Here is a 19,267-nt window from a genome sequence, read left to right as displayed (position 1 = left end):
TCTACTCAGTAATCATGCTAGGTACTAATATACTTATCGATAATATTGATTATAGAAATAAGATGTATTTAGCTTTTTTTTATATGCTTCAAAGTTAAGCCTAAAACACAAAACAAAAAAACAGGTATAGTTTCTTTTAACAATGCCTTTATTTAGAATAACTTGCATTAAAATGATAGCAGTTAGTAACCATCTACCTGTGTCTTGTGGTAAATAATTTAATTTTAAAAAGTTATTTAAGGTGTATGAAAATAAAAAATGATTCATATTTCTTTCCCTTGCTATGCTATTGCTATACTAAGACTTCAACAAATATTAACAATCAAGAAAATTCTCATAAGCTATTCATTTAGATCTAATAAAGCCTGCTACTATTATCATTGTTCCAAGCTCCTTTAATTTTCTTCTAAGTGTAGACTTAAAAATTGCTTCTCTGTTTTTATGCAAATATCAAGCTGTTTTCATTACTGTTGCTCTGTATTAGAGCTTGATGTCAGGGATGGTGATGCCTCCAGAAGTTCCTTTATTGTATAGGACTTTTGTCTTTCCATATGAAGTTGATTATTGTTCTTTCAAGGTCCGTGAACAATTGTGTTGGGATTTTAATGAGGATTGCAATGAATCTATAGATTGGTTTTAGTAGGATTGCCATTTTTACTATATTGATCCTACCTATACAAGAGCATGGGAGATCTTTCCGTTTTCTAATATCGTTTTCAATTTCTTTCTTCATTGATTTAAGTTCTTCTCAAATAAGTTTTTCACTTTTTTGATTGGTATTACCCCAGGATATTTTATGTGATTTGTGGCTATTATGAAAGTTGATGTTTCCCTAATTTCCCTCTCAGTTTCTTTATCATTTGTGTGTAGGAGGGCTACTGATTTTCTTTTTTTTTAGTTGAGCTTGTATCATGGCACATCGCTGAAGGTGTTTATCAGCTGTTGGAGTTCTCCGGTAGAGTTTTGGGGGTCACTTATATATATTATTGTATCATCTGCAAATACTGAAAGTTTGACTTATTCCTTTCTAATTTGAATTTCCTTGATCTCCTTTACTGTCTAATTGCTACTGCCAAAACTTCAAGAACTATTTTGGAGAGATATGGAGAGAGTGGACAGCCTTGTCTTGTACCTGATTTTAATGGAATCACTTTGAGCTTCTCTCCATTTAATTTTATGTTGGCTGTCTGCTTGCTGGATATTGCTTTTATTAAATTTAGATATGTTCCCTATATATCTGATCTCTCCAGTACCTTTATCATGAAGGGATGTCGAATTTTGTCAAATGCTTTTTCAGCATCAAATGAAATGATTAGACCATTTTTTCTTTCAGTTTATTTATATGATGGATTACATTGATAGATTTTTATATGTTTAACCAGTCCTGCATCTCTGGGATGAAGCCGATTTCATCACAGTGGATGATTTTTGATGTATTATTAGATTTGGTTTGCCAGTATTTTATTGAATATTTTTACATCCATGTTCATGAGTCAGACTGGTCTTTAATAATCTTTCTTGATTGAGTCTTTGTGAGGTTTTGGTATCAAGGTAACTATAGCCTCATAAAAGGAGTTTGGCAACTTTCTTCTGTTTCTGTTATGTGGAACACTATGAGCAGTATAGGTATTAGCTCTTCTTGGATGTTCTGGTAGAATTCTGCACTAAAACCATATGGCCTTGGTCTTATTTTGGTTGGGAAATTTTTTATGACAGCTTCTATTTCCTTGCAGTTCATAGGTCTATTTAAATTGCTCACCTAGTCTTGATTTAATTTTGGTATATGGTATCTATCTAAAAAAAAAAGTCCATTTCTTTCACATTTTTCAATTTTGTGGAGTACAAGTTTTTGTACTAAAACCTAATGATTCTCTGAATTTCCTCAGTGACTGTAGTTATATCCCCTTTTTCATTTCTGATTTTGTTAATTTGGAGCTGCTAAAGTCCAGTTGAAGAGTGGGAGGAATGAGAATATACACAAAGAGATCAAGACTATGAAGGGTACACCAACTTAAACAGTCTACTTGAGCTAATGGTGTTGTACCCAAGTTGAGACCTCCAGAGGGACCACCACTGGAGCCCAGTCAAGTCCAGAATGCAAAAGCAAGGTTTATTTCTGCAGGCATAATTCAAACCAGCTACCTGGGTTCTCAAAGCCACACACAAGGCAGCACAATGCTGAGAGCTCCCGTTCCTCTTTTGGGGTTGACATATATAGGCAAAAACCACCAGCCAGGGTTACTTAGGGTCAATTTGCTAAACACAGAGTGTGGACTACTCCTGCATACCCTCTTTCTTCTTTAAGTGGCTACTTGTGCTTCTGTGCATGCCCACCCCCTCGCCAACCAGCCCTCTCCGAGCAGGTATGTCTGCCTTTGTCATAATGCTGGGTGTTGACAGGGGGCTAGCTGCTAGGGACATTTGGTCTGCACTTTTGCAAAGATTCCTGTTTCTGGCGAACTCTTGATGCTACAAAGTTTCTTGAACCCAGTTTCTCAAACAGGTCCTGATCAAGCAAAGTTTCTTAAAATTTTCCATGTTTTTACAATGGGAGCTCACTAACTACAACCAGAACGGGAAGGAACAAGCATAAAACCAAACTAGTCCCTCTGATTGTGGTTGACAGTTGCATGGCTGGGCAGACTAAAGGGTCACAGACAGTGGAACCCCGACTCATCCCTACTGCATGTATGGATTTTGGGAACCTATTCCCTATAGATGTACACCTTGCTTAGCCTAGATATAGTAGGGAGAGCCTTGGACCTTCCACAAAGCACTGTGCTTTACCCTCCCTGAGGATTGGAGGGGGTGAGGTGTGTATGGAGGGAATGGGAGGAGTGAAACCTTGGAATGGTATTTTTTAAAAGTCTAATAAATTTTAAAAAAAGAAAAAGAAAAAATATTTTTCATTTCTGTCCAATCTGTAAGCACCATGTCTTGGATAGAGAAAAGAGTGTTAATGATTTTAACTAAAATCAACTTTGGGTTTTCAATCTTTTACTATGACTCAAAGATGTGAGTCTCCTGCTTTTTCTACAATGTGTATTTCAGTAGAGATTACAAACTGTTGTAATGCTAACATATCTAAAACTTTTGTTAAATTAAAAATTTTTGCAACCTTCAGAGACTTGACTTGCCTCAAAAGGATAGGTACTATCGTTTCCCCACCCACATGGCTATTCCTAGGGATGGAATCTCTTCTCTTTCCCTTGTCTTGGGATCCCCCTTCCCCAACTTGAGGTCCATGGGAATAAAAGCACATCTAAGAAAAAGTTTCCCACTAAACTCCTTAACTCTGCATTCTGCTGCCAGTATAAATCTGCTTCCATATCTTTCCAGTGGTAGTCTGCCAACTGCCCCAAGTGCTGACTACGTGTCCCTAGTCCCACACTGTCCTGTACCACCAGGTCAGGTGAGTAAAATGGCTTCCTCTTCCCAAAGTTAGCCAACTTTCTAGCTTTTGATTCCCCAACAATGATGCCCAATTTCAGCAGGAAATTATTTTAAAGGATTTCATTATCCCTTGTCATTTATTATCAACAAGAGACTGGCATGTTAAGTCCCAAATTCAGGACAAATGTGTGTGGTGCCTATTTAGCATATTACAATCCACCATGGCTCCAGGATCTCTTATCATCCTTCCAGCCCTACCTGTTATAGTGAACGGCTGGCATAGCCCACCAGCTATGCTATAATCACTACAATGCATTAATTAAAAAACATTGTGGCTTCACAAGTGGCTGTAGCTGTAGGGGACCACGAGACCATGCTGCAGGTCCTCGAGTAGAGAAAGGCAGCGGCCCCAGAGCAGCCAGTCCAAGGCATGGATGGCACAGTTCCTACGCCACAGGTCTCTGAATGTGGCTGGTCCCAGGTGCGAGCTACATAGTAGCAGTGGGTGAGAGACATATAGTTAGGCTCGGCATACGGAGTGAGTTTGGATCTTTATTCAGTGGGTTATAGAAGGAAAAAGGAGAAGGGGAGAAGAGGAGAGAGAGAGAAAGAGAGACAGAGAGAGAGAGAGAGAGAGAGAGAGAGAGAGAAAGGAAGAGAGGGAGAGAGGGGTAGATGGGAGAGGCAGAAGCTGCCTCTTCCAAAGGGAGAAGAGGGGAAAGGAAGAGTGTCAAGCTGCAAGCAGGAAGGAAGATCTGCCTGCCTCAGCAGATGTGGGTGTGGGTAGGGGGTGGGAGTGGCTTGTCTCTTAAAGAAACAGAACAGACCATTACATTCACCAGCCTAGGGGGTTTGACTGTCCTTCCCCTGAAGGCTCATCCCTGTATATTCCAGACATTTTGGTTATCTGCCCTTTTGCATGCTTGTCCTCTTGGCTGCTACACCTGGTTCCCTTTTTACACCTCCCCTCCCTCTCCCTCCACATAGTACACCTCAGTCTGGTCATGTCTACTTTGAACTCTTCCAAATGTTCCTACCTATGCTCTCCCTTTTATCAATAATAAAGTGTCTCCTACCTAGAACCAGTCATGTCCATTTCTTTTCTCTCTCTCTCTCTCTCTCTCCCTCTCTCCCTTTAATCAGAAGCCTAGCTTTCATATCCCCGCTTTTCTTTGTTATTCTTATTTTCTTAACTTTTACAACATTGACATGTTTGACCTTCATTACACCATGTAAAACTTTTTCTGAACCCCAATTTCAAAATTCTCCAATATTGCCAGAAATCAGTTAGAGAGGATCAAAAACTAATTGGTTACAGCAACAGATCAGCTTCTAATTACAAACTTTATTAGTTACTTTTTGATGCTTTTAAGAAGCACTTTAAAAAGGCAACTCAAGAAAATAAAGGTTATTTTGTCTTTTAATATTTGAAAGAATGCAGTCTAATATGGTAAAAAAAAAAAATACCAGTAGCAAGAACTAAGGGCAGTTGCTTACACTGCAACTACAGTTAAGAAACCGGGAGTGGTGAATAACGCTGCTTAGTTCCAGTCATCATTTCTACTCAGTTTTGTTTCCATCCACGGGAGGGCATGTTCACACTTACTGTGAGTTTTCCCACAACTCTTAAACTAATGAAGATGTGCTGATATGCTAAGGGTCTTGTTTTCTTGGTGATATTTAAATTTTATCAAGCTGGAAATCAAGAGCAAGTATTATAAAACTTGTATTTCCTTAAATTGCTTTTATATGACATTTTTCTCCAAGAGTAATGAGAAAAAGGAGTTAATATATACATTATCATCCATGACTAAAAAAGGATAAAAAGAAAATCAAATAAGAGCCAAAAGTTACTAAGCAGTGATCACTGAATTATGAAAGCCAATGCTCCAGTCCTGGGATCCTGAGGCATTAATATCAGAATTTCAAGTCTTGCCTCAGCAACAGACTGCAAGACCAACCTAGATAGTTCATCAAAATCCTACTTAAAATTTAAAAATAATGAGTTGTAGATATGTAGTTCACTGGAAGAATATCTACCCATCATGGGTGATATCATAAGATTAGTCTTCATTACTGAAAACAAAACTAAAGAAAGAACTAATGAAATGAATGACTAAACATTGACATGTAAGTTTGTTAATATTTCATAGTACTAGGCAATTTGATCAATTGAAGAAAATATATTATAAAATCCCCCCCCCCTCCTCGCTCTACTCTCCTCATTATTATGAAAACTTGGAAAGGACTACGTGTTAACAGAATCCTTTTGCATCCATGGTATATTTGAATAACTGACACAATCGAACAGCAATTTTTGCTCACTGATGCATCACCAAGCAATGACCTAAATTAGGCAACCCTTGTTGAAACTAATTAGATACATGACATTAAATAAAGTATAAAAAATTCAAACCCAGAGATACCAAAGAGAAATCAGAAATCATTATGTTAATCTTTCATAAAACTATATTGCTTTGCTTAAACATGTTTTATCATATTTTGAATGCAAAAATTTCTGGTACAGATATATCCTAATAAATTTTTGAAATAGATGTACATTTTTTCTTTTTTTTTAATTGAGAAAAGGAAAAAAAAACATGTTTCCGCCTCCTCCCAGCCTCCCATTTCCCTCCCCTCCTCCCACCCTTCTCCCCCTCCTCCCACCCTTCTCCCCCTCCTCCCACCCTTCTCCCCCTCCCCCTATCCCTCTCCCCCTCCCTCTCCAGTCCAAAGAGCAGTCAGGGTTCCCTGCCCTGTGAAAAGTCCAAGGTCCTCCCCCCTCCGTCCATATCTAGGAAGGTGAACATCCAAACTGGCTAGGCTCCCACAAAGCTAGCACATTAAGTAGGATGAAAACCCCGTGCCATTGTCCTTGGCTTCTCATCAGCCCTCATTGTTCGCCATGTTCAGAGAGTCCGGTTTTATCCCATGCTTTTTCAGTCACAGTCCAGCTGGCCTTGGTGAGCTCCCAATAGATCAGCCCCACTGTCTCAGTGGGTGGGTGCACTTGTGCAATCACTTTGGAAATCAGTGTTTCGGTTTCTCAGGAAATTCAGGATCAACCTACCCCTGGACCCAGCAATACCACTCCTGGGAATATACCCAAGAGATGCCCTATCATATGACAAAAGCATTTGTTCAACTATGTTCATAGCAGTATTATTTGTAATAGCCAGAACCTGGAAACAACCTAGATGCCCTTCAATGGAAGAATGGATGAAGAAAGTGTGGAATATATACACATTAGAGTACGACGCGGCGGTAAAAAACAATGACTTCTCGAATTTTGCATGCAAATGGATGGAAATAGAAAGCACTATACTGAGTGAGGTTACCCAGACCCAAAAAGATGACCATGGGATGTACTCACTCATAATTGGTTTCTAGCCATAAATAAGGGTCACGGAGTCTACAATTGGTGAACCTAAAGAAGCTAAGTAAGAAGGTGAACCCAAGGAAAAACATATAGTTATCCTCTTGGCTATGGGGAGTAGAGAAAATTGCCGGTGAGAAAATTGGGATCTTGGGGGTGGGGTGGGATTGGGGTAAGGGGAGAAGGGGAGAGAAAAGTGAGAAGGGGAGGATGGGGGGAACTTGGGGAAAAAGGATGATTGGGATAAAGGAAGGTTGGATAGGGGAGCACAGAAGCACAATTCTTAGTTAAGCGAGCCATCTTAGGGTTGGCAAGAGACTTGAACCTAGAGTGGCTCCCAGGAGCCCAAGGTGATGTCCCAAGTTAGTTCCTTAGGCAGCAGAGGATAGGGAACCTGAAATGACCCTATCCTATAGCAATACTGAAGAATATCTTGCATATCACCATAGATATACATTTTTATAAATAAGCAGAGGAGAATTCTTTTTTAAAATGTAAGAAAATACAAAGAACATTATTCTCTGAGTTTTATCAAGCATCATTAATATTCCTTGTTCCATGTCTCCCTTTCCTCTGTACTGATATTCATCCCTCATCTCCAGTCGAAGAATCTTCTTGTTTATTCAGTTTCCTTCGTTCATATTACTTGTATCCTTTATTACTCTCCTAACCACTTCCAACACTCATATTTCCTTTATGCTTTTCTTGTTTATGTGGTTTCTCCATGTTGTATTTCTATGTCTCCGGACTTGAAAATAGAACCACTGATGACAGAGAGCAAGCAGTGTTTATCTTTTGGGGGTCTTCTTGTTTTTCTAATGCAGAGTGGTCAGTCTTGAAACTATGTACATACCAACAAGACAAACAGACTCAGCAGACTGTGTGTATGTGTAAGTATATATGTTGCTACACACACACACACACACACACACACAAATATGCATATATAAAATAAAATCAGACTAAAAGGGTATAAGCTTGAGAATGGGTTAACATGGGATATAATTGAGGGAGGAAGGCTGGGAGGGGCTAGACATAGAAAAAGTAAGTGAGAAAGTGAAGTAATTTTATTTTAATTAAAAATATTTTAAAACAATTATTAAAAGACACAAAAGGAAGAAAGAAAAGGAAAGCAGAAACAGATTCTCCATATTCTATTTCTTTTTTAGAACAGTAGTAATTTTGGAGAAAATTGTAGTATATAACAACATTCACAGCATTTTTGACTGAGAATCACAGTTGGAACTATTGACAATAGAAATACATAACTGATATTCTGATTGAAGTTTATAATTTATTTGATAATAAATAGTATATATTGAAATAAATAAACATATTAGAATGTGATTTACTATATCAATATATCACATGAGTATATGATCAATATAAAATGATTATCAGTGTGTCTTGCTCATTATCATTTTTATGACCAATAAAATAATGAACTTTTATTGTTAACATTGTAACATGGTTTACTAATGGATATAAGCCAAATGTCTTTTATTTCTTTTTCTCTAGGGTTAGCAGTTTTTTCTTTGACTTATTTTATGAATCAAACATTTATATATAAAGAACAAAAAGGAAAGATTAAAAATGTTGATATATTTTGCTTCTTTGCTGCCTACATAAATGCTGAAACTCAAAAATGCCCAAATTGCTTCTCCAGGACATGGGAGTCATACAAGGTACAACATCTAATGTAATAAAGAATGTTTTTAAAAAATTAGCAATGAAATACTATTGATATATTTTAGATAGAGAAACAATTATTTATTTTATAGTTTATTGAAGTTAAAGTCATTTTAAAATTGTAATCTAGAACTGGTTTTACCTTTATTTCTATGGTAGCTTACAACTAATTAAAATAGATAATCATCTACTAAGGTACACTGTAAAGAAATATTTACTCAGGGCACATTATATCATACTCTATACTCACTTGTCTAAACTTAATAGGAATGGGGGTACCTGGTCTAACTGAAACTTGACACACTATGGTTAGCTGATATACAAAAGAGGCCTATCATTTTCTGAAGAGAAATGACAAAGAGTGGATAGGGAGGAAAGTGGATGTTGGAAGAGGTACTGCCAGAGGAGGAAGAAGAGAGGGGGGAATGTGATCAGGCTGGTAAAATTAAGTAACTAATTAATAAAAATGAAAATATATTCAGATCATCCTGATATTCTCTTGAAAATGAAAAAAAAATGGGTTGGGCTTAAACAAGGACAGTGAGGGTAATAAATATAGAAGAAAAGAAGTAATAGTAAGGCTGTATAAAACAGTCATGAAGAGCAATACTATTAATGATCTACCTTCAAATTTATTTAATACACACATCTGCATACCAGTGTACTAATATGGAGGAATTTTCTCATCTAGCATGACATCGCGTCTTTCAAGTGAGTAAAAGAATTTAACAAAATCCCAAACATCAGACATGAGAATATTTCTTTTGAACTGTAGTTCAGGGTTGATGAAGAGACTCCCAAAACATGACAACCTATTGCTATTTCCCTTGGTTTACCTCCAGAGGTGGAAGCTAAGGTACTGTTGCTGATGACACCATGAACTTCAGACACTAAACTCAGAGGCCCTTGAGCTAGCAGGTACCAAAACCCTATTTCCTGGGAACTATATTCATGGTTCCAGAAGTCAGGTTACGAGTTTCCAAAGGAGGGAATTGATGACCAGTCCCTCCCAGCTATAACACCTATGAACCACAACAATGGCCAACATGGTTTGATAACCCTAATGGTTCAATAATAGTACACATATCTTTGTGGTAACTTAATGTTCTATAATTATACTTAAGACCCACTCAACAATAAAAAAAAAAACACTAATCAACTAGGAGAAGTCATGGATCTTGGAGGAGAACCTACGGCCACCATTTTATTAATCCAACATACTCTCTAATTGTATTCTAAAATTTCCCCACATAGTCAAAAATAAGTGTAAGCATCACCCCTCAACAAAGAAACTTCCCTTTGCAAAATGCAGATATCATTACAGAAAAGCACACCCAATCAAAATTTAGAGATGTGGAGTTGAGTTCCAATGTGTGCATCTACAAATCTTGTCCTTCAGCTCACACTCAGGATCAGTGTGGAAGAGGAAGAGGAAAGAGAGTAATAGCAAGAAGATCATGGGGATTGTTTTATGATAGTGTTTTCTAATAATATCAGAAGTTTTCTTTGAAGACTAGATTCACCTTAATGTTATAGAAAGGCAAGAAGAAATAACATATCATTTTAGTTTCACTGTGTTTTTCTCAGTTGGATAACAATTTCTGGGAAGATGAGTAAGTAAAATTTGCTCTGTCAATCATCAAGACTAGCACATTGTATGCACACACAATGTTGATGCTTTTGCATTATAAGGAAAAGGAAGTAAAGATTCTTATTAGTTATAAGTAGGAAATGGACATTCTTTTTGAAAATAAAGCCTAATGGAAAATTGTTTTAAATATTTTATTTTAATTTATTGCTTGAAAATTTCATGCATTTCTATGCATTTTCACCTTTTTTTTCATTTGTATCCTCTACCTATTTCCCACAGAATCAATTCTTGCCACCAATAAACTGTTCTACTTTAATGCCTTCTTTTTATTTGTGATCATTATGTTTAATTATTTTGATTTGATTCAAGATAAACAAAGCATACCACATGCCATCTTTCCTCGTATCCAGCAGTGGTTTCTACATACTCATGGGCCTAAATTCAACCTAATTAGCAGTCAGCCACAGACTCTGTTAACTTTGATAAACTCTGGAAGCTGAAGTCTGGTCTTGTATAAATGTTTACATCCCTTGTATCTTGATGCCAAATCTCTCTATTTATCTGTCTTTCTTTTTCTCTTTCTCATTACATCTTTGAGATTGTTATGTAATAATCTTTGGTCACATTCAGCCATTTACATGAGTTCTCCCAGATCCACCTTTTCCTACCTGAACAACTTGTTATCTTCTTTCTTCTTTGCTTATTCTTTTCACCCACTGAGTCTAATTCTTGCTACCAATATATTATGGAATGTGTGTCCTACCAATGGATCATGGTCCACTTAAAAATAAAATAGGAAAAAGTAACTTGACTTCTTTTAGATGCTCTCAACTGCCAATAATTCCTTATCCAAGGGTAAACTTAGGTGTTTGCCTATCCTTATCATGCTGGGGTTTGTCTTGCTTGAGTTTTGTGGTGTTTGCCATTTTTGTTTCAAACACTGTAAATGTATATATGCAGCAGTTATGATGTATTAAGAGGACACAGTTTCTTCATATTCAAACACCACATTTGTCATTTATAGTCTTTATGCTTCTCCTTACTCAATAATCCCTGTTTTTTGGGAGGAGGAAATGCAATTTAGATATTCAGTTTAGGATCGAACATTTCTCAACTCTTATTCTATATGCTAAAATTGTTATGGATTTTGTGGTAATCACTATTTGTTGCAGAAATAAGCTTCTATAATGAGAATTGGGAGTGACATTAATCTATGGATAAAATAATATGCAATTTGGCATGGGGTAGTACTATGTCTATTTAGCAGACTGATTTTACTAGGTTCTTACCTACTGCCTATGACCTACTACAGGTTCTTGACCTGGTAATAATGAGAGGTACATTTCCTATCTTGTGTAGTGGAACTGAAGTCTAATCCTAAAGTTTTTAGTTACTCCCATTATATTTATGTCACCAGTACACTAGTTATTATTACATGGTTCAAAGCTGGGTAAAATGATTGTTTTCTTTTCCCCTCTTATAACTAAAATTGACCCTTCCAACCACATGAAAGCTAGCCTGTGTATTGCAAGTCAATACCAGCCTGTTATTTCCCTGTGTTGTGAATCAAGCATATTGTTAATTCAGAAATAGGATCTTGTCTAGTTCCAGTGGGTAACCAGAAGAATAAATAATAGCCTGTAGAGACTAGGGATCTGTGGGATTTTTACTGACAGCAACTCCAAAGAGAGTTAATAGATTCCTGTCACTAGAATTTTTATTTCTTTACATGTATTGTCTTTAGGAGTCTTGTCATTCTCTTTAGATTAAGTCCATTTTGAAAGTTCCCTTCTCTCTATGTTTGCATATGTGTGTGTGTGCATACACAATGTATATATAATAAATTTCATCAGTTTTATGTAGATATTTAATGCTATTTATATCTCTATATATTTGATGTCTGCCTTGCCCTACTACGCACTCCATCAATTTAATTCTTATTTTATTTGTTTACTTTAACCTTTATATCACTGTTTACATTATACTTCCTTAACCTTTATATCACTGCTTACATTATGCTTCCTTAAAAATTGTTAATTTTTTATTTATGTGTATGAGTATGTTGCATGTAGGTATGTCTGTGTACCAAGCATATTCTAAGGGTATGGAGAAGTCAGAAGAAGGAATTGGAGTAACAAATGCTTCTGAGGTATGATGTGGGATCTAATGACAAAGCCCTTATCCACTGAAAGAGTTGTAAATTTCTTAATCACTGAGCATTTTCTTGAACATCAGATATCACTGCTCTATATTTCACATTCTTTTGCAGCACCCCTACCAATGACCTTCAATCCTGGATATTTAATGCAACACACACATCAGAAGATACAATGCTAACAATTACAAATGAAAGATAACATGCAACATTTATTTTTTGGGGGGTCTGTGTTTTCTAGCTATAAATGATTATTTAAAGCTCATTCAATAATCTATAAATTGCATAATTTTGTTTTTCTCAATAGCTAAATAATAGTCTGTCTGCTCTGTAAATAGTTTTTACTATTCATTCATCATTTCATGAATGCAAAGGATTTTTTTCATTTCCTAGCTATTTTGAATATAAGAAAAAAGATAATGATTGAGCAGATATATGCTGTGTAAGTCCTTTTTACATATATCCAGGAGTATTGTAGCTGGATAATGGAAATAATTATTTTCAGTTTTTGAGAAACTTCTGCATGTATTCCACTAGTGGTTGTACCACTTTCTAACCCTATCAGAAGCAAATAAGGTTTTTATTTTGTTCTATATCCATTTTATCATTTGAGTTGATTTTTTATTTCTTATCCATATTATTCATTCTAGCTAGGGGTTTTGGGTTGATTAGGAACATCTCCGTTGACTCATGCATTTTAATAATGTTTTCCCGTTGTTGGTAGTGTTTGTGAAGGATTAGGAAGGATGAAAGTTGTTGGAGGTGCTGAGTAGGTGTTTTTTTCTTGGGGTTGCCAGCACACAAAACATGACATGGAGAGTTATTAAGTGCAAAAGCTTAATGACTTTAACATAGCTTATAACAGGCTTGTGCCACTAGCTCTTATAACTTAAATTTGATGTAGGATAATGCTCTTGTACACTGCAAAGATTTATCATACATATTGGTTTTAATAAAACACTCATTGATCAATAACACAGCAGGAAGTATATGTGGGGTAAGCAGACTAGGAGTATTTTGGGAGGAGGAAAGTCTGACAGCCAGTCACAACCGAGATACAGAGGAAGCAAGGTGATAATGCCACACTGAGGAAAGGTACCAGTCCACATGATTAAACATAGACACGAATTATGGGTTAATTTAAGTGGTAAGAGTTAGATAATAATAAGCCGAGCTAACAGGTCAATCGGTTTATAATTAGTATATGCCTCTGTGTGTTTATTTGAGAATGAATGGCTGCTTGACTAGGTGGAACAAAAACTTCTGTCTGTAAATGGCACCAAACCAAAACTAGAGCAGTTTGGTTCCCATAACCCATGATTGTCTCTCCACCCACCATTGCTTGGTCTGTAAGGCTGACCAGTTTGACTGTTTAACTCTCTGGTCTTCCGGCAAGCTTTATTTATTAAAATAGAAATGAAATATCACTACATAAATTAAAACAGTTCTATTTATCTATGTGTTGCTGTGTGACTCCTAGATTTTACCTCTCCTCCTCCACGTCTGTTTCTTCTGAGTCTGGCTGGCAACTCTACCTTCTGCTCTTCAGCAATATCTCTGCCCTGAAAATCATGCAGAACTATTGGCCATTTGCCTTTTTATCAAACCAATCACAGTGACATATATTTACACAGCATAAAGAAATATTATACAATATTTTCCCTTTTGTATTAAATAAAAAGGAAATGTTTAAAACCTAACAAAGTAAAACTATATACATTAAGAACACTTATAAACTAAGAATTACAATCACAATGGCCAGTTCAATTGCATTTAGGATATTTGGAGAAAATACACTATTAACTATCCATCTTGATGAATTTAGTTTTAACCTAAATAATTTTTATAACTAATATTACCACCGTAAAATTATTATTTTATACCCTTAACATTTTTAGATAAACAACTTAAGCTTTTATTTTTATTTTTTTAACATTATAAACTTTTCATCTCTTAGGTACATTTCTTTTCTGAATTTGGTAACAAGAAAACTGTAAAACTATAACTATCAAGTCTTCAATTTCCATCAGAGAATAAAGAAGGATAAAATATTATTTGAGTAAACAGAAACTATAGAGAAAGCAACTTCCAAAACTAAGAAATTAAAGAGACATCTTACTTCCTCGAGAGTCACTCCAAGGATCCTCTATAACATTGGGACATTCATCTTCAGACAACAGGTGTAGAATATTTGATAATCTTTTCTGTGGAACAGGAAGTTTTAAGGATTGTCCAATCTTTTATTGAAAAACGTTGGAAGTAACTTTCTTTTATATCATACATGTCCACTTTGGATAGCACACAGCCAGCAGGCAAGAAAAGGGCAGTTTCTTGCCTAAATGACTAGATCTGCCACAAAGCAAGCAAACTTCGTATGGAGGTTCTTGGATGCTCATCATCCTTTTGTGAAGTAGATTGGTGTTTTCAGGAACAGACATGTCCCACTAGCAAGAGAAATCTTATATTACTAAAGCATTGTAAATGCCATATTATATAGATCTCTGAAGTATTTGAAGACCAAATGTCTATCTAAAATGTATTTATTTGTTTGACCTGGATGTCATACCTGACTACTATAGAGGAGTAACTACTAACCTCAATTTCTTTATTATTCTAAATGGTTTGTAATCCTAACTTTCACGACTAGAAATTTACATTACACTATTAAATGAGCTCCATAGATACAAAACTTTAAACAAGAGTAGAAACGTATGTACAGTATGTTCTAACAAAAATAATGCTAAATTTATATCAAGATAAAATACCTTAAATAAGAGTAGAAACATATATAGAGTATAACAGAAATAACCTTAAATTTGTGCCAATACACAACAATCCATAGTATTTTATAATATTTGAGACTGGTAGTTACTTTTTAGTTTTTTTTTTGTAAATTAGATAAAATAACCTACCCTTTTATTCTATCATTTTCACATTCCTCCTTTCCTTTCCAGAATAGATCCCTGAATCTAATCTACTTTGCTTAGTTTTCTCACTGATTATGATCAGTAACAACTTGTGACCAACACTCCTAAACAATAACAAACATCTATAATCCAGCAAAAGACTAAAAATCATCCCCACAACTTTGAAATATGAACATTATGCTCCCAAGACTGCCTACTGCTGTCTGGGGATGTTGAAATCTTTGGAGAATCCTGGGAAATTTAGGATAATAATCAAGTCCTTGCTAGACAAGTCTGTGAGGATAAACCATCTCATTCAGCAGCGCCGAAGCTATTCTGGCTGCAGAATTCTGAGGAAACTGCAACAGAGACACTCTGAGATATATGATCACCTAAGACACAAATTTAATAGGTGTCTGTTCCCCTTGCTCTAAAAAACACATAAGCTTTCAAAGGTAACATACATACTTTCTTTAACACAAATATGGACTGTGCATTGTACACAAGTCAGCCAAAGATGATTTTTTTGTTTTATGTTTGAGCAGGTAAAATAAATATCACTGGTCTTGTAGGTTTTCTAGGTTTATTTATTTTGTCTCTAGGGGGTCTCCGCCAATCAAATCTGTTGTCTATCAACTTTAAATGGATCTATAAGCCGTCACTTTTATTGGCAACAAAAACACAACCTCTTCCCAAATGTAATATATTTTTCCTTTCATTTTAAGTTATTTTTAGTATGTAAAGGTTGTTTTAATTCAGTCATTTTTATAATCTAGTGTTTCTCAGACGCTATTGATTTCAAATCAGCAGTCACCATTATGATACAGGATTCAGACTCCCTGTGAATTTCCCATCTCGAAGTTACTTATTTCTTTTTTTAATTACTTTACTAATTTTCTAAAATTTAATTTTTAAATAATTTATTTTTAATGATTACCTCATTTCTTTTACTTCTTAAACTTACACACATTGGTAACCTGCTTAAAGGTTTTAATTTTCCTGACTGAACCTGCTTTATTGCATATCTGTATCCCTTTCTGCCTGCAAAAGCAAAACCTTAAACCACTGAGCAGCTTAACTCATGCACACTGTTGACTCAAGCTTGCGGACAGGGGTTAGTCATGTGTCTCTGTACTGGGGTTGGCATGAGAGACTGTGGGACTAGGAAGCCATGTTTGGCTTTGCTTTTGTTTGTTTGGAACCATTTCTTTTTGAAGTTTTCGTGTGTCTTAAATGGAAATATGTGCCAGATATTGGGAACCTTTTGTTAGTCTTTTTCTGTCCTATCATTGATTATGAAAGACTGGCTGAACAACTTAGACTTGTTTGTAAACTGATGTTATAACTTAAACTAACCCATTTCTAAGGTTCATGCTGCCATGGCTTGTGAACTTATTTCATCCATGTCATGCATCCTCCATGTCTGTCTAGTGACTCTGCTTTCTTCTTCCCCATTCACTCTGCCTAAAAGTCTGGCCTAGTTACTTGTCATTTAGTTTTTCATTAAACCAATCACAGTGACATATCTTCACCTAGTGTAAAGAAATATCCACAACAGAGCTGTGTCACTAAAGGAGGGACAATTTGGGATTTCAAAAACTCCCTGTGATTTCCAAGGGTTTTTTTTTTTTTATCTTTCTTTATCATGATATTGGATGAAGATGTACTCTTGTACCTATTTCTTAGCTGAACCCTCATGAACTTACACTTATGCTCTGGATCTGTAACCATATCAAACTTTTTTTTTTAATCTTTAGTTTTTTGGTCAAGATATTTTATCATGGCATAGATATGTAACTAATGTAGAAGTTTTGTAACCATGAGAGGACTATTGCTGTTACAGAAATTACAAAGCTGATTTTTATACAAATGTGTAACACTTTGGGACTTTTGATTAGAAAAGTGGTTGAATACTGTAAGCCAGACTTAATGGGCCATCCTAGTAGGAATTGGTAAGAAAGTAGTGCTGAAAGCAATGTAAGCTATGGAAGCCCAAAGTTCAAGAATTTTCACAGGGAAAAATATCAGGAACTGGGACAGATATTATTCTCATCATATTTTGTGAAATAATGTGCTTGTTTTCTGCACAATGTTAAGAATATGCCTACAGTCAGGCGGTGGTGGTGCACGCCTTTAATCCCAGCACTTGGGAGGCAGAGGCAGGCGGATCTCTGTGAGTTCAAGACCAGCCTGGTCTACAAGAGCTAGTTCCAGGACAGGCTCCAAAACCACATAGAAACCCTGCCTCGAAAAAACCAAAAAAAAAAAAAAAAAAGAATATGCCTACAGCTAGATTGGAAAGTACTAGACCATTTTCTTGGCAGAGCAGATTTTAAGAGCATTACGTAGTCACTCTGTCATGTGACAACTAGTAATCACTGCTATGTAGGTCTATGATGTAAAGGAGTAAATGGGGCAAAAAGAAATACAAAATTTAAAGAGAAAATGAGCATCAAAAAATTTAATGTTAGAATTAAGGATTGTGCTAAAAGAGCCTAGAGATTAATAAGGAAAAGCCTGATCAGAAAGAAAATGATGAGAGAAATAAACTCGCAGCAAGATCTACCAAAATAAACCTCTAACTTGTAGAAATAAAAAGTGTGATGAATTTTCTGCTCTGAGAACACAGCAACAGTAGAAACAGCAAAATTCAAAGCTGCTAGGAATGCTAAGGAATGTCATGTTTCACACATGTTGATGGCAAAACTCAGTAGTATTATCTATAAGGTTCTGTTCTCAGTGACATGAAGGTAACATGAGTATAGAGGTTATATTATTTTTCTCCAATATTAATGAGATGCATTGTGGCCTTACATCTGTCAGATGAGTCACAGCAAGAAGGCACTGAGAAGTCACTTTATGAAGATGTGTAACTGAAGCATAGCTATTACTAAAGACTCCAAGCTCTTCGAATACCAGAACTATAGGCAAAGCTTCATAAAAGAAGTAGAACTGTCTGAAAAGAGGGAAATATATTGCAGACAGCAAGACCGGAAAGCCATACAGCTTAATTCCCTTGACAGAAGACAAACAGCTACTCAATTTAGAATATTCCCTGAAGTATTTGGGCTTGATTTAATCCAATATTTTCTCAGTAATCCTCCATTACTCCACTTTGGAATATTGTACACTGTGCTATGGTATATTGAAAGGATGCAATTTGCTTTTTGATTGCATATGTGATTATTAAGATGTTGCAATGTATCTCAGAAAAGACTGTAATTTTAAACACTGATAGAGACTAAGAGATTATGGGGACTTTTGAAGTTGGACTAAAGACATTTTGTGTCATCATATGGACATAAGTATAAGGGGGCAGGGACTGGAATATGGCGATTTCAAAGAGAATGATGCTATATGCTAATTTATTTTAATATTTATTTCCCTGTTAGTAGAACTTTTCTGGAAAGATTAAGAACTATGGATGAGCCAGGAGGTGGTGGCGCATGCCTTTAATCCCAGCACTTGGGAGGCAGAGGCAGGCGGATCTCTGTGAGTTCGAGACCAGCCTGGTCTACAAGAGCTAGTTCCAGGACAGGCTCCAAAGCCACAGAGAAACCCTGTCTCGAAAAAACCAAAAAAAAAAAAAAAAAAAAAAAGAACTATGGATGTTGTTGGAATATCTATGTAAATAGGGGTGAGTTTTGTGATTTCAAAAGCTCCTGAAAGTCCCAGCCTATGTCAGTAGGGGTGAGTTTTATGATTTCAAAAGCTCCTTAAAGTCCCAATCTTTCTCTCTCTTTCTGCCTCCAAGTATCTACTTCCACAAACAATGCCACCAACAGGAAAGCGAGTGATAAAATGTATAAATTTTTGACAAATGTTTCTCATTCAAACCACCACAGATATCTTCATGTATGAACATGTACAAGTGCAAATATTTTTTCCTACTGGAGTTATGTGACTCAAAATTATCAGTAACTTAGAATTCCATTTTTTAATTATCATGAAAACTTTCCAATGCAGTCACATACAGTGCATTAATAGTTCTGAAATGATCACTGATCCCCATTACTTCTCTCAACTATTTGCCATGTTATTTAAATTATTATAAAATAGTCAACTGATTTTAATATACATAAATAAATTACTTAAAACAGGTAATTTTTTATGTGTTTTACTGCTATTTGTATGACTGTAATATCAAAAGTATTGGC

Source organism: Microtus oregoni, unplaced genomic scaffold (genome assembly GCF_018167655.1).
Source record: "Microtus oregoni isolate MIOR12 unplaced genomic scaffold, Mior012 000041F_ref0000270, whole genome shotgun sequence".
Taxonomy (NCBI): Eukaryota; Metazoa; Chordata; class Mammalia; order Rodentia; family Cricetidae; genus Microtus; species Microtus oregoni.
This window is presented reverse-complemented; position numbering follows the sequence as displayed.